Consider the following 26559-nt stretch of genomic DNA (forward strand, 5'->3'; position numbering starts at 1 on the left):
TCAGTGCAATTAGGATATACAATAAGGACAACAGCATTTCTGCCCTCCTGGATTGGGAAATCCAAGCCCAGTTCCTTGGAGAGATTGAGGGGATGGGGAGCTGAGCCTCGGGCGTGGTTTTGGCAGTGGGGATTTGGTGAGGAAGAAGACAGATTCCTCCAGAAAGTGATTAAGGCCAGTTCTGCTGGCTTTGGGCACTCCTACCCCCAAAAAACCATCCTGGTTAAACGGGACTTGGAGAAGCAGCAGGATGTGCCGAGGGACCTGTGCTGGGAACCCCAAACCCTGGTCACGGATGCTGGAGTGTCAGCTCCAGAGGAACACTACAGAGGGGCCGTGCTGGGACCTCTCAGAGTCCAGTCAGAGATGCTGGGCACTGCTGGACCTTTGGGACATTACTGAGAGGCTCCACTGCCTGATCCAGAGAGCTCTCCCGTTATTTTCTGTCGTGCTTAGAACCTGGCAGGTCATTGTAGCCGCACAGGTCGAAAAGCCCATCGTAGCAGTTGGAATCACAGACGATCACACAGAAGCCAGTCTGGGAGAGGAAGTGAGCTGTTCTATAGATTTGTTTTTCCCAATGCGTTTTGAATTTATACCAGAATCTCTCCTCTCCCCTTAGACCCGATTTCCTTGACTTTTGAGTTTTCTCATAAACTATTTTCTGCCTACGCTGGAAAAGAACTCCCCGGCACCGCGGGGAGCGGCGGGGTTTGGGGCTCCCCGCGCCCCGGCCGGTCCCGCTCAGCACGAGGAAATCGCCGCCGCCGTCCTCCCGTGCCCAGAGCCCCGGCAGGACCCCAGCGCAGCTCCGGCTGCAGGCGGAGCAGGAGCGGCTCCTGCCGCCCGCAGCGATCCCGGTCCCGATCCCGACCGCAACGCCACCCCGGTCCTCAGACCCCGAGACCCACAGCCCGCCCGCCGGGGGAGGCCGCACCGCTCGGGAGCCGCAGCCGACACTGACAGGACCCGAACCAGAACGGCCGGTCCCATTCCCGGCCCCGCCTGGCTCCGCGCAGGGCCGCGAGCAACCTCGGCTCGGCTCAGCTGTGAGGGGCGGGGCGGGGCCGCGGGCGATGGTCCCGCCCCCATCCCGGGCAGCGCGGGGCGCCGGGGCGGGCTCGGGGCGGGCTCGGGGCGGGCTCGGGGCGGAGCCGGGGTGGAGCCGGGGCGGGCTCGGGGCGGAGCCGGGGCGGGCTCGGGGCGGAGCCGGGGCGGAGCCGGGGCGGAGCCGGGGCGGAGCCGGGGCTCTGTGAGGCGGGGCTGGGGCCGGGGCCGGGTCCCGGGCCCGGCTCAGGTACACGGCCCCGGGACCCCACCGTATTCGTCACCGAGTCCATAGAGCAGCAGCTACTTCCGGCACCCGTTTGAATCCCAGCCCGGCTCGCGATTGGCGGGCTCGCTGAGGCATCGGCAGCGCTGATTGGACAGCGGACCCCGGGAACCTTATGGGTCTCGGGCATACGGATTTTCGGAGGTGGAATCCCAGTTTCAGCCTTGGGCACCTGCAGGAAAAGAGGGGTTCTTATCCATAGCAAGGAAAGCCCAGTGCCCTGGCATGTCAGGAGCAGACAATGCACTGTCCGGGGGATGAGCAGCAGGTCCCCTCTGCCCCTGCCCTCACACTCGGAGTGGCAGCAGCCGCAGGTGAGAGCTGTTACAATGAGGGGACAGCAGCTGCAGGTGGAAGCTGTAAAGGATAACGAGGGGGCGGGTCCTGCCAGCACTGCTTTAAGAGGGGAGCCTGAGCTCAGTTTGGCACGGAGCTGTGGGAGGTGAGGAGCTTGTGCTGGGCTCCCAGGTGAGGCTCATGGAAGGATGGTGAGCTCATCTCACAGGGGCTGGGGGAGGCCTTGGACGTGGAACATTACTTCAGGAGGCGCTGAGGGACAAACCTTTGTGCTGAGCGGTACAAAGGGCTGAAATAAGTTTTGGTTTGGCATGTAGTGATGGGATTGGTGTCTATGGTGTGCTAGTGTTGTCTAAAGATTTAAACTTTTATGTTTATATTTAAATTTTTAAAGTGTTAAGTTAATGAATTAATATAGGTCGCAAGATATGGGCTTTTTCCTTTTTATTTAGATAGTGGCAGGTCTTGTTAACTTTGGGGGGGTTCTGGGTACATATAATGGAGTATTATTAAGGGGATTGGACATGGGGTTATTTTTATTATATTTGGTAATTTGACTAGGGGCAATAAGAGGTGGCTTTTTTTTCTGAAATTTTTTGTGGGTTGTCTGTTTGAAAATTTATATATTCATGCAGTTGGTGTAGTGGTGTTTCTGGTGCAAGTCTAAGCATCTGTTACTATTTGCGTGTTTTAGGTGGTCCACTTATATTACACCAAGACGCCCTGACCGATTGGCCAACAGATCTTCTGAGATCATAGACTGATGTTTGTTTTATTTCTTGTAGCCGAATAAGAGACAGCAGCCCGGTGACAGCAGGAAATTCCCAGAGGGCGAGGCGGCCTTCTTTGGCACCCGACGTGGATTCTCGTCCCCAGACGTCCAAGAGATAAGTGGAGGGTTCAGAGCCACAGAGGGGATGAAAGTGGAGTGCTGGGTCAGGACTTGTCAGGAGCGGTTTTTGAGTCAGGTGTGGAGATAGGGATGTCCAAGATGTGCCAATTGAGAGTACAGGTGTACCAGCCCGACCCCACCCCTACCCCAGACCCGAAGGAGTAGCCCTAAAGACATGCCCGTTTCCCTGAGTGCAGGTACAGGCAGGAGCCCTTATGCAGGACAATGCCAGAAGGCCTGGCTGCGAGGTGTAGGGCTCTAAAGAAGTTGGGTTTAGAAGGGGGGAGGTGTAGCCACACACACAGAGGCTGAGGTAAAGGACTCAAGGACTAGAGGACACACGGTGAAACTCAGGGGAACAGGCTAGGATACAAGTCAGAGTACAGGTGTAGTGGCCCTCACAGCACTGCTACCAGCACACTTCCCCTGAGAGCAGGTGCAGGCAGCAGCCCTAGTGCAGGAACACACCAGAAGCTCTGACCTGTGCAGACACTGTCAGGCTAGGGCCAGGCAGGAAGCGATAGTGGGGAGCAGGATCCAACAGGGCTGGGGATAACGGGGGTTTCCCGCCCCACCCACCCTGGGATTCCCTGTCTCTCCGCAGCCGGTGGAAGTGCTCCTGATTCCCTCTCGAGGCGGCGGTTGGTAAGGCTTCGTGCCTTTTGCCACCGCAAAGAGTTCGGCTCTGTCAGCCTCTGCCCTGTCTCAGGGCCACGTTTCTTAGGGTAGGCAGGGAACAACTGTGGATGTACCTGTCCTGCGTGCGGGACAGCTCTTGGGACCCTAACGGTGCAGAGCGTCCCCGGCTGCAAGGTCTAGGGCTCTGAAGAAGCAGGGTTCAGAAGGGGGGAGGTTACAGTGATACACACAGAGGCTGAGGTAAAGGACTCAAGGACTAGAGAACACACAGTGAAAATCAGGGGTACAGCCTAGGATACAAGTCAGAGTACAGGCATCCCAGCCCTCACAGCGCTGCTGCCGACACTGTTTCCCTGAGAGCAGGTGCCGGCAGCAATCCTAACGCAAGACAAGGCCAGAAGTCCTGAGAGGTGCAGGCAGTAGCCCTAAGCTAGGGCCAGGCAGGAAGTGACAGTGGTGGGGCAGAGTCCACAGGGTTGAGGTTCACCGGGGATGTCCACCCTGCGTTCCTGTCCTGCTCTAACCGGGGATGCTCACAGCCCTAATGGAGGCCACGGTGGGTGGGCTCGGTGCCAGTAATGCCTCTAAGGCTTTGGCGCTGCGAGCGTCGGCCTCCGAGCTCAGCTGACGCACGCACGGGGCCCGAGGACCCGGTCCTGCTTAAGAGACGGTGAGTAGCAGAGCTGCTGGGTTTTGGCTGATGTGCAGCTAAGATTATGCTTTGATATTTGGTTTTCTTTATTGTAGCTGACTAGGAGACAGCAGCCCAGTGACGGGAGGAATTTCTCTGAGGGAGAGGCAGCCTTCTTTGGCACCCGGCGTGGATTCACCTCCCCAGACATTTGAGAGATAAGTGGAGGGCTTGGAGCCACAGAGGGGATGAAAGCGGGGTACCAGGGCAGGGGTCAGCGGGAGGGATTTTTTGAGTCGGGTTTGGAGATGGGGATGTCCCAGATGTGACCCCTTAGGCTACATGAAGGAAAAGTCTCATTTTTCATCTCAGTGCTGAGGTGTGCAGGGCAGAGCAGTCCTGGTGTGTGTTGTGTCACTTGTCTGATGTGCACTGTGTCTTTTGGGTGTGTTGTCTTTTCCTTTAGTCCTTTCAGGGGCCTGTCAAAACCCCTGGCATCAGTCTTAGCATTTCTGATCTCTGTGCTCCTCAGCCAGGTGCCTTTGTCTCAGCTGCTCGGACACTCATCAGAATCCATCTCTCTTCACAAGCATCCAGTCCGATGCCTTTTCAGGTCTTGTTCTGAGCTGTACTGACAGCCGTGCACCGCCCTGATCCATTCCGGCGGGTTAGGTCTTGTGAGAATGCAAAGACAGGTGGAGGATTCTGACCGTAGGATTCTCGGGCATCCATCTCTGCGTCTCTTGGGATAAGTCATCCCGATGGCATCTTGTTCCTGCAGGGTTCTCTGAGCCTGGCCAGCTCACCTTCCGTCTCACCTCGGTCATCTCATTCCGAGTTCTCTGGACCCTCAGGGTCATTCTTCTTGCCCAGAGTTTTCTGTCCCTGTTGCGTCCCCTCGTTTGTCCTGTGCTGTGTCACGGGTGTTGGTGTGTGTTTGGCCCGGAGCTGCTCTGCCTTGCTGCTCAGTCTGGGTGTAGGGGTACGAGGGTAATAGTGCCGGGGGCTTGAAATTTGTGATGTGGGGTGTGGTTAGACTGTAGAGGGTATTCCTAGATTGCCACAAGATGTGTGGAGCTGTCAAGGTATCCTGCAGCACTCTGACTTTTGTCCTGACTCTGTTTCAGATGCAGAGAGATGAAATCTGTGGCAGAGCCCCCCATCCTGGGTGAGGGGGCTCCCCTGAGAAGGTCAGTCCCTGTTTCTGTTTGCAGGGGAGGTGTAAATGATGGCTGTGTTACAGCTCTGTTCTTTGTCTTTATTTTTAGGTGGTGAAGCCGGATCTCAGCAGTCAAGCTGACGTGGGCGAGGTGAGCAGTGACGGGTGGACAGAAGCCGTTGCTATTGTTCAAGCCTCACTCGCTGGTGCAACTCTAAGCCTCCGTTCTTGTGCGTTTTAGGGAGTCCACTCGCAGGAGGCCGAGCTCCCCTCTCACCAACGGGACGACAGACCCGCGTCACCTCACCCGTGAGCCCTCCGGGAGCATTCCAGGAGTCTGTGATGGAGCCTTGATCTTCTCCTTGTGAAGGCCCCATCCAGGTAGGCTTGGATAACGGCCGAGGAGTTGAGGTGAGTCAGGGAGGAGAAGGAGGAGGAGGGAGGGTCCCCTCAAGTTCCAGCGCTGCCACGTCACCTTGTCTGCTCTTTACCCAGGCAGACCCTGCGACGCCGGCGTTGGCCTCTGAGCGCAGCTGAAGCGCGGGGCCGAGGACACAGGCAAGCTTAGGAGACGGTGAGTAGCAGAATTGTCGGGTTTTGGGTGATGGGCTGCTAAGATCACGCATTCATGTTTGGTTTTCTTTGTTGTAGCTGACTAAGAGACAACAGCCCGGCGACAGCAGGAGTTTCCCTGAGGGAGAGGCGGCCTTCTTTGGCACCCGGCGTGGATTCTCATCCCCAGACGTCCAAGAGATAAGTGGAGGGTTCAGAGCCACAGAGGGGATGAAAGTGGAGTGCTGGGTCAGGACTTGTCAGGAGGGGTTTTTGAGTCAGGTGTGGAGATAGGGATGTCCAAGATGTGCCAATTGAGAGTACAGGTGTACCAGCCCGACCCCACCCCTACCCCAGACCCGAAGGAGTAGCCCTAAAGACATGCCCGTTTCCCTGAGTGCAGGTACAGGCAGGAGCCCTTATGCAGGACAATGCCAGAAGGCCTGGCTGCGAGGTGTAGGGCTCTAAAGAAGTTGGGTTTAGAAGGGGGGAGGTGTAGCCACACACACAGAGGCTGAGGTAAAGGACTCAAGGACTAGAGGACACACGGTGAAACTCAGGGGAGCAGGCTAGGATACAAGTCAGAGTACAGGTGTAGCGGCCCTCACAGCACTGCTACCAGCACACTTCCCCTGAGAGCAGGTGCAGGCAGCAGCCCTAGTGCAGGAACACACCAGAAGCTCTGACCTGTGCAGACACTGTCAGGCTAGGGCCAGGCAGGAAGCGATAGTGGGGAGCAGGATCCAACAGGGCTGGGGATAACGGGGGTTTCCCGCCCCACCCACCCTGGGATTCCCTGTCTCTCCGCAGCCGGTGGAAGTGCTCCTGATTCCCTCTCGAGGCGGCGGTTGGTAAGGCTTCGTGCCTTTTGCCACCGCAAAGAGTTCGGCTCTGTCAGCCTCTGCCCTGTCTCAGGGCCACGTTTCTTAGGGTAGGCAGGGAACAACTGTGGATGTACCTGTCCTGCGTGCGGGACAGCTCTTGGGACCCTAACGGTGCAGAGCGTCCCCGGCTGCAAGGTCTAGGGCTCTGAAGAAGCAGGGTTCAGAAGGGGGGAGGTTACAGTGATACACACAGAGGCTGAGGTAAAGGACTCAAGGACTAGAGAACACACAGTGAAAATCAGGGGTACAGCCTAGGATACAAGTCAGAGTACAGGTATCCCGGCCCTCACAGCGCTGCTGCCAACACCGTTTCCCTGAGAGCAGGTGCCGGCAGCAATCCTAACGCAAGACAAGGCCAGAAGTCCTGAGAGGTGCAGGCAGTAGCCCTAAGCTAGGGCCAGGCAGGAAGTGACAGTGGTGGGGCAGAGTCCACAGGGTTGAGGTTCACCGGGGATGTCCACCCTGCGTTCCTGTCCTGCTCTAACCGGGGATGCTCACAGCCCTAATGGAGGCCACGGTGGGTGGGCTCGGTGCCAGTAATGCCTCTAAGGCTTTGGCGCTGCGAGCGTCGGCCTCCGAGCTCAGCTGAAGCACGCACGGGGCCCGAGGGCCCGGTCCTGCTTAAGAGACGGTGAGTAGCAGAGCTGCTGGGTTTTGGCTGATGTGCAGCTAAGATTATGCTTTGATATTTGATTTTCTTTATCGTAGCTGACTAGGAGACAGCAGCCCAGTGACGGGAGGAATTTTTCTGAGGGAGAGGCGGCCTTCTTTGGCGCCCGGCGTGGATTCACCTCCCCAGACATTTGAGAGATAAGTGGAGGGCTTGGAGCCACAGAGGGGATGAAAGCGGGGTACCAGGGCAGGGGTCAGCGGGAGGGATTTTTTTGAGTCGGGTTTGGAGATGGGGATGTCCCAGATGTGACCCCTTAGGCTACGTGAAGGAAAAGTCTCATTTTTCATGTCAGTGCTGAGGTGTGCAGGGCAGAGCAGTCCTGGTGTGTGTTGTGTCACTTGTCTGATGTGCACTCTGTCTGTTTGGTGTCTTGTCTTTTCCTTTAGTCCTTTCAGGGGCCTGTCAAAACCCCTGGCGTCAGTCTTAGCATTTCTGATCTCTGTGCTCCTCAGCCAGGTGCCTTTGTCTCAGCTGCTCGGACACTCATCAGAATCCATCTCTCTTCACAAGCATCCAGTCCGATGCCTTTTCAGGTCTTGTTCTGAGCTGTACTGACAGCCGTGCACCGCCCTGATCCATTCCGGCGGGTTAGGTCTTGTGAGAATGCAAAGACAGGTGGAGGATTCTGACCGTAGGATTCTCGGGCATCCATCTCTGCGTCTCTTGGGATAAGTCATCCCGATGGCATCTTGTTCCTGCAGGGTTCTCTGAGCCTGGCCAGCTCACCTTCCATCTTACCTCGGTCATCTCATTCCGAGTTCTCTGGACCCTCAGGGTCATTCTTCTTGCCCAGAGTTTTCTGTCCCTGTTGCGTCCCCTCGTTTGTCCTGTGCTGTGTCACGGGTGTTGGTGTGTGTTTGGCCCGGAGCTGCTCTGCCTTGCTGCTCAGTCTGGGTGTAGGGGTACGAGGGTAATAGTCCTGGGGGCTTGAAATTTGTGATGTGGGGTGTGGTTAGACTGTAGAGGGTATTCCTAGATTGCCACAAGATGTGTGGAGCTGTCAAGGTATCCTGCAGCACTCTGACTTTTGTCCTGACTCTGTTTCAGATGCAGAGAGATGAAATCTGTGGCAGAGCCCCCCATCCTGGGTGAGGGGGCTCCCCTGAGAAGGTCAGTCCCTGTTTCTGTTTGCAGGGGAGGTGTAAATGATGGCTGTGTTACAGCTCTGTTCTTTGTCTTTATTTTTAGGTGGTGAAGCCGGATCTCAGCAGTCAAGCTGACGTGGGCGAGGTGAGCAGTGACGGGTGGACAGAAGCCGTTGCTATTGTTCAAGCCTCACTCGCTGGTGCAACTCTAAGCCTCCGTTATTGTGTGTTTTAGGGAGTCCACTCGCAGGAGGCCGAGCTCCCCTCTCACCAACGGGACGACAGACCCGCGTCACCTCACCCGTGAGCCCTCCGGGAGCATTCCAGGAGTCTGTGATGGAGCCTTGATCTTCTCCTTGTGAAGGCCCCATCCAGGTAGGCTTGGATAACGGCCGAGGAGTTGAGGTGAGTCAGGGAGGAGAAGGAGGGAGGGTCCCCTCAAGTTCCAGCGCTGCCACGTCACCTTGTCTGCTCTTTACCCAGGCAGACCCTGCGACGCCGGCGTTGGCCTCTGAGCGCAGCTGAAGCGCGGGGCCGAGGACACAGGCAAGCTTAGGAGACGGTGAGTAGCAGAATTGTCGGGTTTTGGGTGATGGGCTGCTAAGATCACGCATTCATGTTTGGTTTTTTTTGTTGTAGCTGACTAAGAGACGACAGCCCGGCGACAGCAGGAATTTTCCTGAGGCAGAGGCGGCCTTCTTTGGACCTGGCAGGGATTTGCCTCCCTGGATGCCTGAGAGATAAGTGGAGGGCTGTGGCTCACAGAGGGGATGAAAGCAGGATGCCAGGGCAGGGATCACCGGGAGGGGTTTTTCGAGTCAGATTTGGAGTTGGGGGCACCAAGATGTGACCCCTTAGGCTACGTGAAGGGAAAGTCTCATTTTTCATGTCAGTGCTGAGGTGTGCAGGGCAGAGCAGTCCTGGTGTGTGTTGTGTCACTTGTCTGTTGTGCACTCTGTCTGTTTGGTGTCTTGTCTTTTCCTTTAGTCCTTTCAGGGGCCTGTCCAAACCCCTGGCATCAGTCTTAGCATTTCTGATCTCTGTGCTCCTCAGCCAGGTGCCTTTGTCTCAGCTGCTCGGACACTCATCAGAATCCATCTCTCTTCACAAGCATCCAGTCCGATGCCTTTTCAGGTCTTGTTCTGAGCTGTACTGACAGCCGTGCACCGCCCTGATCCATTCCGGCGGGTTAGGTCTTGTGAGAATGCAAAGACAGGTGGAGGATTCTGACCGTAGGATTCTCGGGCATCCATCTCTGCGTCTCTTGGGATAAGTCATCCCGATGGCATCTTGTTCCTGCAGGGTTCTCTGAGCCTGGCCAGCTCACCTTCCATCTTACCTCGGTCATCTCATTCCGAGTTCTCTGGACCCTCAGGGTCATTCTTCTTGCCAGAGTTTTCTGTCCCTGCTGTGTCACGGGTGTTGGTGTGTGTTTGGCCCGGAGCTGCTCTGCCTTGCTGCTCAGTCTGGGTGTAGGGGTACGAGGGTAATAGTCCTGGGGGCTTGAAATTTGTGATGTGGGGTGTGGTTAGACTGTAGAGGGTATTCCTAGATTGCCACAAGATGTCTGGAGCTGTCAAGGTATCCTGCAGCACTCTGACTTTTGTCCTGACTTTGTTTCAGATGCGGAGAGATGAAATGTGTGGCAGAGCCCCCCATCCTGGGTGAGGGGCTCCCCTGAGAAGATCGATCGCTATTCAAGGTGAGAGTCACACATTTCACATTTATTGGCACTCCAGTGCAGGCCACCTGCGTTTACAGCTTCAAACAGGTGAGTCCCTTGGTAACCCCCCTGGGCAGCAGCTGGAGCCTGCTCCGGGCTGGGCTGCGGGAGCAAACACTTGTGGCTGACACAGCTCCACACTGAGGGTACTTGGGAAAACACCTGCCTTGTCCTGGAATTTTTTTTTTTGAGCTTTTGACAAGGTTTTAATCATCACCTTGGTAAAAATAAATGGTAAGGACTGAAAACATGAGAGGCTGGCAGGTTATACGCACGAAAGACAACTTTTTTTTTCTTAAATATTTGTGCAGCCTATATCTTAATTTTGAGACTCTTTTTTGGTCAACTTTATTGTAAAAACCCCTTATTTTCAAGTTAGCTGCTTCAATAATGAATTTGTTTTACAAATACCCGCTAATGTCCGAAGGTTAAAGCACTAACACCAACATCCCACCTCTTTTATTTTTGCAGCAAAATTTTATCTTTACTAAACTTGAAACTTGATGTTTTTGCGGGTAGTAAGTTAAAGAAGGTGTTTATCTGCCCATCACTGATAGTCAGGGTCATGAAGAAATTGCTCTAGTGTTCTAAAATAAATGCAGATTTTTAGGCCTCTCCCATTCTCTCTGACTAGCAACATGTGAATTGATTTTTGATCTCCTTTCTGTTGGTGTCTGTGGGTTTTAAGCGGCATGGAGAAGGTGTCTGTGGACATGGCACCCAGGGAATGGTGCTGGGAAGGGCAGGATGGAAAGGAGCTGCTCAGGAATCCAGAGCAGCAGTGGAGTGGGAGCTGGTGCTGCTGCCTCAGTCACACCCTCCTGGACAGTCTGTGCAGTGATAATATTCCTACTTTCCTTCCTGAACCTGGGGTTGGAGGAGAACACGAGTCTTGGCATTGATGGAAAGGGGAACTCGAGGGAAAAACTGCTGTTTGTGTCCTTAGAGAGCAGTGGGAAGAGCCTGGGAGAAATCCTGGCTGGCTGAGGGATCCTTGTGTCCCCTCGGGAATAAATCCCTGCGTCTCCTCAGCCCTGCTGGTTTGCAGTAGCGTTTGTACACCTTTCGCTGCAGCTGTGGTTCTTAATAACTGGAAGTCCATGGATTGCTGGGCGATTCCCATAAGTTCTCCTGTTTTGTAGGAGCTGCACGGTGAGGTCAGCATTCTGAGGGAGGCCCTGGCACAGCTGCCAAGGGCAAGGAACGTGGAGCATCCCGGGGCTTCTCCCGCCCGAGTTTCTCCCGGAGCGTGCTGCGTGTCATGCCGGATGTTTAACCCGGGTTTGGGGTGTTCTCCTGCAGTCCCAGCTCTAACTGCTGCCCCCGAGCCCCGGCCTTGCTCGGTCCCAGCACTGAACCTGGCAGGTGGGTGTGCTTTTCCAGCCCTTGAATCCCACGGGCAATCCCAGATTCCCGGAGCTCCCCGAGGCACAGCCTGGCCTCCCTCCCTGGGAGCTGCACCTCAGTCTGCCTGGACCAAGGCCATCCTGTTTGAGACTTTATTCCTGTTGCTTTTCCTCTTGCAGGTAGTTGGCGAAAAGGAGAGAGCCAGTAGGAAGTGAAGCCACTGGAAGGCCTTATCCCAGTCCAAGGTTGGATGGGAGTAACTGGACCTGTTGAATTCCCACTTCCCTTTAAATCAGTGCAGAGGAAGCAGATTTTAAATCATCATTCCATGAACTTTCACCAACTTCATGACTCTTGCAAAAGTTTTCAATGTTAGAAATTCCTGAGCTTGTTTTCCAGGCAGGCTTGGATTTGGATGTTATTCCTTCCTTTTAATTGAAGGAATAACTCTGATTTTCTCTCTGATTTTAGTAAGGGAATATTTATTTATTCCAATTTTCCATCCTAATTGGAATTTTTGTACCTTGTAGAGCACATTTCTAAGGAAATTTACCCAATTAATGTTGGTAAATCAGCAATTGTCCAGCACCATCTCCACAAAATTCTGTGATTTCCCAAGAAAACTTTGAAGTATTTATTTGCCACGATTCGTCTCTTTGTAAAGTTCAATTTACTGCATTTTTAATTACATAAATGCCATTAAAACCTGAATCCAGGCCTAGCTGCTGTTCCTTGGACACAAGGGGCTGGTTCTTTCCTACCTTGGCACATTTGGATGTTTGTCCAAAATGAGCTTCCCACTAAAATAGAATTTGTTTCCAAGCAGAAGTGGGAATTGTCTAGAAAACCTTCTGTTCTGGGGGGCACTGGGTTTGTTTCCCTTATTGCTGCATAATTGAGGAAAGCCATGGCGCTTTTTTAGGCAGTGGCAGGAGGTGAGAGCTGCGTTTATTTAATTTTGTCTTTTATTTTTTGTTATTTTTGTATTTTTGTGCTCTTTTGTTGTGGTTTTTCATGTTGCGTTTTGTGGTTTTTCAAAGACTTTTTCTTCAGTTTTTTAATTTTTATTTTTTTTCTTTAGCTATTTATTTACTTGTTAAAACTACTTTTCGTTTTTTATTTTAATTTTTTGTTTAAATTTTTTTTCCACTTTTTTGTTACTTTGAAATTTTTTTCTTTTGGTATTTTAATTTTATTTATTATTTTCTATAGTTTTGGTTTATTTTTTCATGTTTTCTTTGTTCCTTTTTTTTTTTCCCCATACTCTTTCTTCCCCCGGGCGCCTGGGGGTTTGGCTGTTGGCAAGAAAGATGAGAAATGACCTCGGTGCCCGCTGGACGTCCGGATGTCACAGAGAGCGCAGTTGGCAAAAGCTCTGTATTTTCTGCTCCATAAAACTCCTGAAGGGAGAAAGCTGTGACCACCGTGGTGCCGTTTTTTCCTTTCCAGCCCCGACCAGGTCTCCTCCTACCCGTGCACAGTGTTACCAGCAGCAGCCTGCTGTCCAGGCTGTCGAGGCGTATTTCAGAGGGAGCAATAGAAACAAAGTAGACGTTTTATTTTGAACTCTCCGACCCTGCTTGTTTATTAGCAAAGAAATCCAAAACAAAGCGAACAAAAAAAGAAAACCCCCAAAATAAAATCCCCCGCAACCCACCAAAAAAACCCCATACAGATAGAGAAAATATGCCCATATTATCTAAATAAAGATTAAAACTTTACCCCTTAGAAAACCAGGCTCATTTAATTCAAATTAATTGTGTTTCTGATGTGTTAGGTTCATGAATTCATCTAGTGTAAAATATCGTTTAAAATATAAACAAACGAATTTAAAAAATAATGAAAAAGAAAAATAACAAAAAGTATAGGATATGAAAAATAATATCAATAATAAATACACAATATATTATTACTTACTACACGTTTTATAAATATATTTAATATACATAATATAAACATCTATAATGTACATAATCATATTTAAATGAAATGTATTATTATTTATAACATTACATAATAAATAAATTATTTTATATATAACTTTCTATATTTAATATCTATAATAAATATAATAGTATAATAAACATAATACATGATGTATAATGTACATAATATAAAAGATGAATTGTAATGATGAATGTAAATATCAGAATCACAAAGATAAAAAATACTGAAATAGAGCCTGAACGAAAGGCTTTTTTGTTTCGGTCTGGTTGCTGGCAGGGCTCTCGCAGGTGTGCTCGGGGGTCTTTTGGGCCATTTATTCCGGAGGCTGTTCGCCAGGGCATTCCTGGGCACGTTCGTTTATGGCTCCGCTCCGCGCCGCCGCGCGGCAGTGCTGCCACCCTGTGGGCAGAGAGCGGTAGTGCAGCTGTCCCGTCCCGCCCCTCCCGCCTGATCTGTGCGGCAATGCTGCCACCCTGTGGCCAAAGAGCGGTAGTGCAGCTGTCCCCCCCGCCCGTCCCCGAGGCACGTGGCAGCCCCGCACTGTGAGCTCGGGGGCGGCGCTGCCGCCCGCCCGCCCGCAGCTCGGGGCCGAAAGGGAGGGAAAAAGGCAAGGAGCCCGGGCGCGTGGCAGCCGGCTGCCTGCGCGCGCCACCCGGACCCCGGAGCCGTCCGGGCGCGATTTTCCGCGGCGTTTGCGGGTGTGCGGACACGGGATGGGGGCGCAGCGGCGCCGCGGGCTGCAGTCCATTCAGTCAGGCGCTTGTGGGAGGAGCCGAGGGGGCATTTTAGTGGGTTCCACTACCAAGATGGCGGCGAGACGCGAGGCGCCCGACCTTCCAAAAAGGGCGGCCAAAAGGGCGGGAAAAATAAGGACCCTATAGGCGTTTAGCCAGACGCCTGCACAAAAACCCCGACTACGGCGCCGCCCGGGCGCAATTTTCCGCGGCGTTTCCAGGTGTAGGGACACCGGTCGTGTGCTCAGCCGCGCCGCGCTTGCGTTCGGATTCGCGGATTTAGTCAGGCGTCTGTGTAAACACCTGCCGGGGGCCTATGCCGAGCCGCCAAGAACATGGCGGCCGGGACGGAAGTGGCCTCAGCCGCAGCCAAGATGGCGGCGAGCAAAAGCGGAAGTCACGCGACGCCCCTCACAAAATGGCGCCCAGGCGCGAGGCGCCCGACCTTCCAAAAAGGGCGGCCAAAAGGGCGCGAAAAAAAAAGGACCCTATAGGCGTTTAGCCAGATGCCTGCACGAAACCCCGACTACGGCGCCGCCCGGGCGCAATTTTCCGCGGCGTTTCCAGGTGTGGGGACACCGGCCATGTGCTCAGCCGCGCCGCGCTTGCGTTCGGATTCGCGGATTTAGTCAGGCGTCTGTGTAAACACCTGCCGGGCGCCTTAGAGGTGCCGCAAAAAAGATGCCGGCGGAACCGGAAGTGGCCTCAGACGCAACCATGATGGCGGCAAGGAAGGGCGGAAGGCTCGTGGGGCTCGTCGCGGCCGAAAATCGCCGAGTGCAGCTCACACCCTGCAATGGCAAAAGCTGTTTTATTAAAACTCAGCCGAGAATTTTCCTCTTATTTCCAGGTCACAGGATATACTGAGGCTGAGAGGGATCCTAAAATCTGACTCTCAAGCGGACGGACCGTTTGAGAATCGAACTCAGCACCTTGGCATTACCCGGACTCTGCTCCAAGCAGCTGAACCAATCTCTGCATTATGGGGATGGACCTCCATAGGATGGCAACGCTTGGCCCCACTAAGGTAAGTGCAGTGCCGCCTTCTCTGCCAAAGCTGCTTCACACAGCAGCCCCTGGAATGGCTCGAGGGCAGAAGTGGCTGGCAGCTCACGACAGCACAAAGCTCTTCCAGTGACGCTGATTTCCTGTCCTTTCCAGGATTTACCCAACAGCTGCCGTAAAAGTACTCACACAAAGTCTCTTTCCGGGCGGAAAGGAGCAGGACGAGTCCTGAGGCTTCCCTTCTTCCACGGCCAAAGCTCTGCAGAGAGGCAGGGCCGGTCCCACCCGCACAGGGGCGTTTCCTGCAGGTGAGTGTTGCCGGGCCAAAATGATGGCAGCTGCTGAGGCCGGGGCTGCTTTTCTGGCCGGAGGCCTCGGTGCCCCCCCGTGCCGCCTGCAGTGTCCCTCGGGGTTTCCTGCAGGTGTCCCGGGTGCCCGGAGGCGCAGGGAGGAAGGAGGCCGGCAGCCCCAGCGGGGCCAGCAGCCCTGGGATGATGTGCAGGGAGGAGCTGTGCCTGCGGGGCCCCGCCCGTGGCAGCGGCGGCCAAACGCAGGGCCCGGGGCCGGGCTCGGGGCTGGCACGGACACGGCCCCGGGGCTGCCGCGGCTCCTCGGCCAGGGGCTGCTCCCGCCGGGCACGGGGAGATGCTGCAGCCCGGACAGAGGCACCCACAGCCCAAGAGCTCCCCAGGGAACAGCTGGCATTGCCCGGGAACGGCGGCTCGGGCTGTCTGCAGAGGGGCTCAGACAGCAATTCCCACCTCCCGGAGCTCCCACACAGTTGCCAGGGATGTCCTGGCCACCCCAAATCCCCTCCCTTTCAGCCTGAGGACATCACCCGTCGGCAGCATTAAAGCCAAGGCGCTCCTCCCTCACAGAAATTAAATCCAGAGCAACGGCCCTCGGAGATGCCTCAAAATCAAAGGTTTGAGTGGGATGGAGTTTCGTTTGGATGAAGTCTGGACTTTTCCAGGGAGCCGGCCGGAGTGCAGAAGCGATGGAAAGCTTTTGCAGGTGGGTCCCACTGGAGGTGTGCTGAAGGCAGGGATGGGCGTCCCTTGCCTGAGGGAAAGGCACTTGCAGAGGCCACTGCTGGGGCTCGGAAAGGAGCTGAGCTCCTGCAGGGAGCTGTGTCCTCCCGAGGGCACAGGGGCTGCCTCAGCACAGGCCGGCCAGTGCCTTCTCCTGCTCTGAAACATCACCTGGAGCCCGAGCTCAGGGGGGTGGCTGAATTCCAGGGAAATCTGACAGGTGACCCCCAGGGGGTGAGGGTTATAATTAACCAAATCTATGGAATAGAAACCTATCCTGTCCCCATCCTGCTGAGCTTCCTTGGAAGCTCTGCTGGTTCCTGACACGTCTGGCATTCAAGCAGCAGCTCTGCGTGGGAATATCCGTGCTCCGTGAGGCACTGTGAGGTTATTGCAGCGGGAACTGAGCAGGGAATTCGGGGCCGTGGGTATAATTCATCTAAACTAGCAAAGGTGACAGTGAACCCCAAATCTGGGCACCACACAGAGAACAATCTTTGTGCTGCCCTGTCAGCTCAAGCCCCTGGGCTGGGAAGTTTTGGGAGTCAAACATATGGAATGATAGAAGTCACAGCAACTGGTGTCACCCCGAGGGACAGTCCAAGTCCCAGACAATTCCTCTGCAGTCCCCTGGGGGGGAAAACACCCTCTGTCTGCCAGGAGCCCTGACTCTGTTTCTCCTAGCAGCTGTGTTGGGCTTTAAGAACTTGAAATAACTTTGAAGCCAAAGAAATCACCTTTTCCTACTGGTTTGATTGTTGTGTTTGTTTTTTGTTTTTTTTTTTTTTTTCTTTCAGATGCTGGACTTGCTTCTGTGGATGTGTGCTGAGCTCTGGCTGCAGGGGACTGTCAGGCCTGAATGGCTGTGAGTCTGTGTTCTTCTCGCTGGGGAAGCGGAAATAATTATTAATTAGACTGCAGAAATGTTTTCAGAAACCTTTCCCCTTTCCTGCCCTTTGCTGGTGGATCTTCTCTTTCTGCCTTTGACTTTACAAAGCTGTTCCCTGATGTCATTTCCCCTGCCTGAATTCCTTGCAGCTCCTAGCTGGGAAAAACTGGGATGATGTCCTGGGGATGTTCTTAGGGGAGGACAGAGGTGAGATTTTTGCCTGTATTTTTCTAATATTTTCTAAAATTTCAGGGAGCTGCTGCTGCTGCTGCTCCTGCTGCTGCTGCTGCACAAGTGGAGCCTTGTCAGCGAAGACCTGCATCTGCAGGAGGCCCCGCAGGCCCTGGCTGGGAAGTGCCAAAACAAAGAAGTGATCAGTAAGTGCTGAACTGCTTCCAGGAGGGCGTATTTTGTTGCAGCCGTTACAGACCAACAAAAGAATGGTGCTGTGTCCGCGTGATGTTGGTGACTTTGTGTGAGTTGCTTTATTAAAGCCAATCGTTGGTAAGGGTTTTGAGCATCCCTTGGATAGCCCTTGGAGCTCTGGGTGCCCTGGCTGTCTCTGCGGTGCCCTTGCCGTCCCCTGGGTGCACTTTGGGGTCGCCCTGGCTGTCCCCTATGTGTCCCTGGGGTGCCCTGGCTGTCCCCTAGGTGTCCATGGGAGTGCCCTGGCTCTCCCTGGGGTGCCCTGGCTGTCCCTTAGGTGTGCCTGGGGGTTCCCTGGCTGTCCCCTAGGTGTCCCTGGGAGTTCCATGGCTGTCCTCTAGGTGTCCCTGGGGGTGCCCTGACTGTCCCTGGGGTGCCCTGACTGTCCCCTAGGTGTCCCTGGGGGTTCCCTGGCTGTCCCTGGGGTGCCCTGACTGTCCCCTAGGCGTCCCTGGGGGTTCCCTGGCTGTCCCCTAGGTGTCCCTGGGGGTGCCCTGGCTGTCCCCTAGGTGTCCCTGAGGATGCCCTGGCTGTCCCCTAGGTGTTTCTGGGGGTTCCCTGGCTGTCCCGTGGCTGTCCCTGGGGGTGCTCTGGCTGTCCCTGGGGGTGCCCTGACTGTCCCCTAGGCGTCCCTGGGGGTGCCCTGGCTGTCCCCTAGGTGTCCCTGGGGTGCCCTGTCTGTCCCCTAGGTGTCCCTGGGGGTTCCCTGGCTGTCCCTGGGGTGCCCTGACTGTCCCCTAGGCGTCCCTGGGGGTGCCCTGGCTCTCCCTGGGGTGCCCTGGCTGTCCCTTAGGTGTCCCTGGGGTGCCCTGGGTGTCTCTTGGGGTGCCCTGACTGTCCCTAGGGTGCCCTGGCTGTCCCCTAGGTGTCCCTGGGGGTGCCTTGGCTGTCCTTTAGGTGTCCCTGGAGGTTCCCTGGCTGTCCCCTAGGTGTCCCTGGGGCGCCCTGTGTGTCCCTGGGGGTGCCCTGGCTGTCCCTGGGGTGCCCTGGCTGTCCCCTAGGTGTCCCTGGGGGTTCCCTGGCTGTCCCTGGGGTGCCGCCTGTCCCCTAAGCGTCCCTGGGGGTGCCCTGGCTGTCCCTTAGGTGTCCCTGGGGGTGCCCTGGCTGACCCTAGGTGTCCCTGGGAGTGCCCTGGCTGTCCCCTAGGTGTCCCTGGGGGTGCCCTGGCTGTCCCCTACGTGTCCCTGGGAGTGCCTTGGCTGTCCTTTAGGTGTCCCTGGAGGTTCCCTGGCTGTCCCCTAGGTGTCCCTGGGGGGCCCTGGGTGTCCCTGGGGGTGCCCTGACTGTCCCTGGGGTGCCCTGGCTGTCCCCGAAAGTGCCCTCCCTGTCCCCTAGGTGTCCCCAGGGGTGCCCTGGCTGTCCCCTATGTGTCCCTGAGGTGCCTTGGCTGTACCGAAGGTGTCCCTGGGAGTGCCTTGGCTGTCCTTTAGGTGTCCCTGGAGGTTCCCTGGCTGTCCCCTAGGTGTCCCTGGGGGGCCCTAGGTGTCCCTGGGGGTTCCCTGGCTGTCCTTGGGGTGCCCTGACTGTCCCCTAAGCGTCCCTGGGGGTGCCCTGGCTGTCCCTTAGGTGTCCCTGGGGGTTCCCTGGCTGTCCCCTAGGTGTCCCTGGGGGTGCCCTGGCTGTCCCTTAGGTGTCCCTGGGGGTTCCCTGGCTGTCCCCTAGGTGTCCCTGGGGGTGCCCTGGCTGTCCCCTAGGTGTCCCTGGGGGTGCCCTGGCTGTCCCTGGGGGGGCCCTGGCTGTCCCCAAAAGTGCCCTCGCTGTCCCCTAGGTGTACCCAGGGGTGCCCTGGTGTCCCCTAGGTGTCCCTGGGGGTGCCCTGGCTGTCCCCTAGGTGTCCCTGCCTCGCCCGAATCCTCGACTCCGCCTCCGGCGCCATGGTGACACCCCTCCCAGTCTCGACCAGTGTGGCCACACCCCCTCCCCTGGGGCCATTAGACCCATCCCAGTATAGACCAGTTAGGCACCGTGTGCCCACCACGGACCCCCACACGCCTGCCAGTTCGTCCCAGTCCACTCCCCGTCCATCCCAGTTCTCTCTGATCACCCTCCCAGTGCTCCCAGTCCATCCCAGTCCCGCAGGTGTTGGTGCTTGTGGCTTGATCAGCTGCTGCCTGTCCGCAACGTGGAGCGGGTCAAACGAGGCCTCAGGGGGACGGGGGAGCGGATTTGGGGGGTCCTGGGGGTCCCGAGTTGTCCTGGAGGGGTTTGGGGGGTTTTGGGGGGTCTGGGGGGAGTCCTGGGGGCTGCTTTGGGTGTTTTTGGGGGATCTTCGGGAGGTTTGGGCGGCCCATTTGAGGCATCAAAGGAACCTGAGGAGGGTTTTGGGGGCTCCTGGAGGTCGGGGGGGGCCCTGGGGGTGGTTTGGGGGGCACTGGGGGGTTCCAGCCCGTGACCCCCCCCCGTTTTTGACCCCCCCCCCCCCCGAGCTGTTTCGGTCTCATCGACGCCCTCCTGAAGCCCAAGGGGGGGTGGGCGCTGGGCCCCCCCCGCTGCCCCCTCCCCCTGCCACCCCCGCGACGCCCTGCAGGTGAGGGACCCCCAAAAACCCCTCCCCAGACCCCAGATTCACCCCTGGGACCCCAAAAAACCCCCAAAACCTCTCCCCAGACCCCAAATTCACCCCTGAGGCGCCATAAAACCCCTAAACCCCTCCCCATGAACCCCAAATCCACCCCTGGGACCCCCCAAAACCTCCCCAGGACCCCAGATCCACCCCGGGACCCTCGAATCCATCCCTTGGACCCCCAAAAACCCCAAAATCCATCCCTGGGACCCCCCAAAACCTCCCTCCAAACCCCAAATTCACCCCTCGGACCTCCAGAATCCCTCCACAGGCCCCCTCAGGGATCGTTCCCCACGAAAAAGGGCGGGAAACGTGAGGGGAGAAAAAGGGCGGGATCAAGTGGGAGGGATCAATGGAATTTTGGGGGGCGTCAGCGACGGTGAGGGAAGATCAATGGAATACTGGGGGGGCATCAATGACATTGGGGGGGGTCAGTGACACTCGGGTGGGGATCAGTGATGCTGTGGGGGGGTCGATATCAGCTCGGGGGGCGGCCATGGGTTTTTGGGGGGCCGCAACGCAGGCGGCCGTGCTGGGTTTGGAGCGGGGGGGCCCCTTCAACCCCTGGGGGTGCCCTGGCTGTCCCCTAAGTGTCCCTGGGGGTCCCCTGGCTGTTCCTGGGGGGGCCCTGGCTGTCCCGTATGTGTCCCTGGGGGGGCCCCAGCTGTCCCCTGGCTGTCCCTGGGGGTGTCCTGGCTGTCCCCGAAAGTGCCCTCCCTGTCCCCTAGGTGTCCCCAGGGGTGCCCTGGCTGTCCCCTAGGTGTCCCTGGGGGTTCCCTGGCTGTCCCTGGGGTGCCCTGGCTGTCCCCTAGCTGTCCCTTGGGGTGCCCCGGCTGTCCCTTGGGGTGCCCTTGCCGTCCCCTAGGTGCACCTTGGGGTCCCCGGGCTGTCCCCTAGGTGTCCCTGGGGGTGCCCTGGCTGTCCCCTATGTGTCCCTGGGAGTGCCTTGGCTGTCCTTTAGGTGTCCCTGGAGGTTCCCTGGCTGTCCCCTAGGTGTCCCTGGGGTGCCCTTGCTGTCCCCTAGGTCTTCGGGGTAGTGCCCTGGCTGTCCCTGGGGATGCCCTGGCTGTCCCCTAGGTGTCCCTGTGGGGACCCTGGCTCTCCCTGGGGTGCCCTGGCTGTCCCTTAGGTGTCCCTGGGGGTTCCCTGGCTGTCCCCTAGGTGTCCCTGGGGGTTCCCTGTCTGTCCCTGGGGGTGCCCTGGCTGTCCCCTAGGTGTCCCTGGGGGTGCCCTGGCTGTCCCTGGGGGGGCCCTGGCTGTCCCCAAAAGTGCCCTCGCTGTCCCCTAGGTGTCCCTGGGGGTGCCCTGGCTCTCCCTTAGGTGTCCCTGAGGATGCCCTAGCTGTCCCCTAGGTGTCCCTGGGGTTCCCGGGCTGTCTCTGGGGTGCCCTGGCTCTCCCTTAGGTGTCCCTGAGGATGCCCTGGCTGTCCCTTAGGTGTCCCTGTGGGGGCCCTGGCTCTCCCTGGGGTCCCCTGGCTGTCCCTTAGGTGTCCCTGGAGGTTCCCTGGCTGTCCCCTAGGTGTCCTTGGGGGTTCCCTGGCTGTCCTTGGGGTGCCCTGACTGTCCCCTAAGCGTCCCTGGGGGTGCCCTGGCTGTCCCTTAGGTGTCCCTGGGGGTTCCCTGGCTGTCCCCTAGGTGTCCCTGGGGGTGCCCTGGCTGTCCCCTAGGTGTCCCTGGGGGTGCCCTGGCTGTCCCTGGGGGGGCCCTGGCTGTCCCCAAAAGTGCCCTCGCTGTCCCATAGGTGTACCCAGGGGTACCCTCGCTGTCCCCTAGGTGTACCCAGGGGTGCCCTGGTGTCCCCTAGGTGTACCCAGGGGTGCCCTGGTGTCCCCTAGGTGTCCCTGGGAGTGCCCTGGCTGTCCCCTAGGTGTCCCTGGGGGTGCCCTGGCTGTCCCTGGGGTGGCCCTGGCTGTCCCCAAAAGTGCCCTCGCTGTCCCCTAGGTGTACCCAGGGGTACCCTCGCTGTCCCCTAGGTGTACCCAGGGGTACCCTTGCTGTCCCCTAGGTGTCCCTGGGGGGCCCTAGGTGTCCCTGGGGGTTCCCTGGCTGTCCTTGGGGTGCCCTGACTGTCCCCTAAGCGTCCCTGGGGGTGCCCTGGCTGTCCCTTAGGTGTCCCTGGGGGTTCCCTGGCTGTCCCCTAGGTGTCCCTGGGGGTGCCCTGGCTGTCCCTTAGGTGTCCCTGGGGGTTCCCTGGCTGTCCCCTAGGTGTCCCTGGGGGTGCCCTGGCTGTCCCCTAGGTGTCCCTGGGGGTGCCCTGGCTGTCCCTGGGGGGGCCCTGGCTGTCCCCAAAAGTGCCCTCGCTGTCCCCTAGGTGTACCCAGGGGTGCCCTGGTGTCCCCTAGGTGTCCCTGGGGGTGCCCTGGCTGTCCCCTAGGTGTCCCTTCCTCGCCCGAATCCTCGACTCCGCCTCCGGCGCCATGGTGACACCCCTCCCAGTCTGGACCAGTGTGGCCACACCCCCTCCCCTGGGGCCATTAGACCCATCCCAGTATAGACCAGTTAGGCACCGTGTGCCCACCACGGACCCCCACACGCCTGCCAGTTCGTCCCAGTCCACTCCCCGTCCATCCCAGTTCTCTCTGATCACCCTCCCAGTGCTCCCAGTCCATCCCAGTCCCGCAGGTGTTGGTGCTTGTGGCTTGATCAGCTGGTGCCTGTCCGCAACGTGGAGCGGGTCAAACGAGGCCTCAGGGGGACGGGGGAGCGGATTTGGGGGGTCCTGGGGGTCCCGAGTTGTCCTGGAGGGGTTTGGGGGGTTGTGGGGGGTCTGGGGGGAGTCCTGGGGGCTGCTTTGGGTGTTTTTGGGGGATCTTCGGGAGGTTTGGGCGGCCCATTTGAGGCATCAAAGGAACCTGAGGAGGGTTTTGGGGGCTCCTGGAGGTCGGGGGGGGCCCTGGGGGTGGTTTGGGGGGCACTGGGGGGTTCCAGCCCGTGACCCCCCCCCGTTTTTGACCCCCCCCCCCGAGCTGTTTCGGTCTCATCGACGCCCTCCTGAAGCCCAAGGGGGGGTGGGCGCTGGGCCCCCCCCGCTGCCCCCTCCCCTGCCACCCCCGCGACGCCCTGCAGGTGAGGGACCCCCAAAAACCCCTCCCCAGACCCTAGATTCACCCCTGGGACCCCAAAAAACCCCCCAAACCTCTCCCCGGACCCCAAATTCACCCCTGAGGCGCCATAAAACCCCTAAACCCCTCCCCATGAACCCCAAATCCACCCCTGGGACCCCCCAAAACCTCCCCAGGACCCCAGATCCACCCCGGGACCCTCGAATCCATCCCTTGGACCCCCAAAAACCCCAAAATCCATCCCTGGGACCCCCCAAAACCTCCCTCCAAACCCCAAATTCACCCCTCGGACCTCCAGAATCCCTCCACAGGCCCCCTCAGGGGTCGTTCCCCACGAAAAAGGGCGGGAAACGTGAGGGGAGAAAAAGGGCGGGAAACGTGAGGGGAGAAAAAGGGCGGGAAACGTGAGGGGAGAAAAAGGGCGGGATCAAGTGGGAGGGATCAATGGAATTTTGGGGGGCGTCAGCGACGGTGAGGGAAGATCAATGGAATACTGGGGGGGCATCAATGACATTGGGGGGGGTCAGTGACACTCGGGTGGGGATCAATGATGCTGTGGGGGGGTCGATATCAGCTCGGGGGGCGGCCATGGGTTTTTGGGGGGCCGCAACGCAGGCGGCCGTGCTGGGTTTGGAGCGGGGGGGCCCCTTCAACCCCTGGGGGTGCCCTGGCTGTCCCCTAGGTGTCCCTTGGGGGCCCTGGCTGTCCCCTAAGTGTCCCTGGGGGTCCCCTGGCTGTTTCTGGGGTGCCCTGGCTGTCCTCTAGGTGTCCCTAGGGGTGCCTTGTCTGTCCTTGGGGGTGCCCTAGGTCTCCCCTAGGTGACCCTGGGCGTGCCCTGGCTGTGCCTGGGGGTCCCTGGGGGTCCCCTGGCTGTTCCTGGGGGGGCCCTGGCTGTCCCGTATGTGTCCCTGGGGGGGCCCCAGCTGTCCCCGAAAGTGCCCTCCCTGTCCCCTAGGTGTCCCCAGGGGTGCCCTGGCTGTCCCCTAGGTGTCCCTGGGGGTTCCCTGGCTGTCCCTGGGGTGCCCTGGCTGTCCCCTAGCTGTCCCTTGGGGTGCCCCGGCTGTCCCTTGGGGTGCCCTTGCCGTCCCCTAGGTGCACCTTGGGGTCCCCGGGCTGTCCCCTAGGTGTCCCTGGGGGTGCCCTGGCTGTCCCCTATGTGTCCCTGGGAGTGCCTTGGCTGTCCTTTAGGTGTCCCTGGAGGTTCCCTGGCTGTCCCCTAGGTGTCCCTGGGGGGCCCTGGCTGACCCTGGGGTCGCCCTGGCTGTCCCGTGGCTGTCCCTGGGGTGCCCTTGCTGTCCCCTAGGTGTTCGTGGTAGTGCCCTGGCTATCCCTGGGGATGCCCTGGCTGTCCCCTAGGTGTCCCTGTGGGGGCCCTGGCTCTCCCTGGGGTGCCCTGGCTGTCCCTTAGGTGTCCCTGGGGGTTCCCTGGCTGTCCCCTAGGTGTCCCTGGGGGTACCCTGGCTGTCCCCTAGGTGTCCCTGGGGGTGCCCTGGCTGTCCCCTACGTGTCCCTGGGAGTGCCTTGGCTGTCCTTTAGGTGTCCCTGGAGGTTCCCTGGCTGTCCCCTAGGTGTCCCTGGGGGTTCCCTGGCTGTCCCTGGGGTGCCCTGACTGTCCCCTAAGCGTCCCTGGGGGTGCCCTGGCTGTCCCTTAGGTGTCCCTGGGGGTTCCCTGGCTGTCCCCTAGGTGTCCCTGGGGGTGCCCTGGCTGTCCCCTAGGTGTCCCTGGGGGTGCCCTGGCTGTCCCCTAGGTGTCCCTGGGGGTGCCCTGGCTGTCCCTGGGGGGGCCCTGGCTGTCCCCAAAAGTGCCCTCGCTGTCCCCTAGGTGTACCCAGGGGTACCCTCGCTGTCCCCTAGGTGTACCCAGGGGTGCCCTGGTGTCCCCTAGGTGTCCCTGGGAGTGCCCTGGCTGTCCCCTAGGTGTCCCTGCCTCGCCCGAATCCTCGACTCCGCCTCCGGCGCCACGGTGACACCCCTCCCAGTCTGGACCAGTGTGGCCACACTCCCTCCCCTGGGGCCATTAGACCCATCCCAGTATAGACCAGTTAGGCACCGTGTGCCCACCACGGACCCCCACACACCTGCCAGTTCATCCCAGTCCACTCCCCGTCCATCCCAGTTCTCTCTGATCACCCTCCCAGTGCTCCCAGTCCATCCCAGTCCCGCAGGTGTTGGTGCTTGTGGCTTGATCAGCTGGTGCCTGTCCGCAACGTGGAGCGGGTCAAACGAGGCCTCAGGGGGACGGGGGAGCGGATTTGGGGGGTCCTGGGGGTCCCGAGTTGTCCTGGAGGGGTTTGGGGGGTTGTGGGGGGTCTGGGGGGAGTCCTGGGGGCTGCTTTGGGTGTTTTTGGGGGATCTTCGGGAGGTTTGGGCGGCCCATTTGAGGCATCAAAGGAACCTGAGGAGGGTTTTGGGGGCTCCTGGAGGTCGGGGAGGGCCCTGGGGGTGGTTTGGGGGGCACTGGGGGGTTCCAGCCCGTGACCCCCCCCGTTTTTGACCCCCCCGCCCGAGCTGTTTCGGTCTCATCGACGCCCTCCTGAAGCCCAAGGGGGGGTGGGCGCTGGGCCCCCCCCGCTGCCCCCTCCCCCTGCCACCCCCGCGACGCCCTGCAGGTGAGGGACCCCCAAAAACCCCTCCCCAGACCCCAAATTCACCCCTGGGACCCCGAAAAACCCCCAAAACCTCTCCCCGGACCCTAAATTCACCCCTGAGGCGCCATAAAACCCCCAAACCCCTCCCCATGAACCCCAAATCCACCCCTGGGACCCCCCAAAACCTCCCCAGGACCCCAGATCTACCCCGGGACCCTCGAATCCATCCCTTGGACCCCCAAAAACCCCAAAATCCATCCCTGGGACCCCCCAAAACCTCCCTCCAAACCCCAAATTCACCCCTCGGACCTCCAGAATCCCTCCACAGGCCCCCTCAGGGATCGTTCCCCACGAAAAAGGGCGGGAAACGTGAGGGGAGAAAAAGGGCGGGAAACGTGAGGGGAGAAAAAGGGCGGGATCAAGTGGGGGGGATCACTGGAATTTTGGGGGGGTCAGCGACGCTGAGGGAAGATCAGTGGAATATTGGGGGGGCATCAATGACATTGGGGGGGGTCAGTGACACTCGGGTGGGGATCAATGATGCTGTGGGGGGGCCGATATCAGAGGTTATCAGAGGAAATCGCCGCCGCCGTCCTCCCGTGCCCAGAGCCCCGCCAGGACCCCAGCGCAGCTCCGGCTGCAGGCGGAGCAGGAGCGGCTCCTGCCGCCCGCAGCGATCCCGGTCCCGATCCCGATCGCAACGCCCCCCTGGTCCTCCGGCCCCGAGACCCACAGCCCGCCCGCCGAGGGGGGCCGCACCGCTCGGGAGCCGCAGCCGACACTGACAGGACCCGAACCAGAACGGCCGGTCCCATTTCCGGCCCCGCCTGGCTCCGCGCAGGGCCGCGAGCAACCTCGGCTCGGCTCAGCTGTGAGGGGCGGGGCGGGGCCGCGGGCGATGGTCCCGCCCCCATCCCGGGCAGCGCGGGGCGCCGGGGCGGGCTCGGGGCGGAGCCGGGGCGGGCTCGGGGCGGAGCCGGGGCGGGCTCGGGGCGGAGCCGGGGCTCTGTGAGGCGGGGCCCGGAGGCAGCCGGGGCCGGGCAGTACCGGGGGCGCGGCTTCAGGGGCGCGGGGCGGGTCCCAAGTGCACGGCGCCGGG

General features: G+C 58.7%; 2 long non-coding RNA genes across 2 annotated transcripts; both read left to right on the plus strand.

Moving 5' to 3' along the window:
• Positions 1-9346: 9346 nt before the first annotated feature.
• LOC136295419 (uncharacterized) lies at positions 9347-13113 on the plus strand. The gene is made up of 4 exons (XR_010722667.1): positions 9347-9847; positions 11011-11233; positions 11395-11460; positions 12526-13113. It is a non-coding gene; the product is annotated as an uncharacterized lncRNA (long non-coding RNA).
• Positions 13114-16709: 3596 nt separating this feature from the next.
• Positions 16710-17329, plus strand: LOC136295421 (uncharacterized). The gene is made up of 2 exons (XR_010722669.1): positions 16710-16797; positions 17074-17329. It is a non-coding gene; the product is annotated as an uncharacterized lncRNA (long non-coding RNA).
• Positions 17330-26559: the final 9230 nt, after the last annotated feature.

Source organism: Chamaea fasciata, unplaced genomic scaffold (assembly GCF_029207755.1).
Source record: "Chamaea fasciata isolate MVZ Bird 193981 ecotype frontalis unplaced genomic scaffold, bChaFas1.0.hap1 SCAF_11, whole genome shotgun sequence".
Classification (NCBI taxonomy): domain Eukaryota; kingdom Metazoa; phylum Chordata; class Aves; order Passeriformes; family Sylviidae; genus Chamaea; species Chamaea fasciata.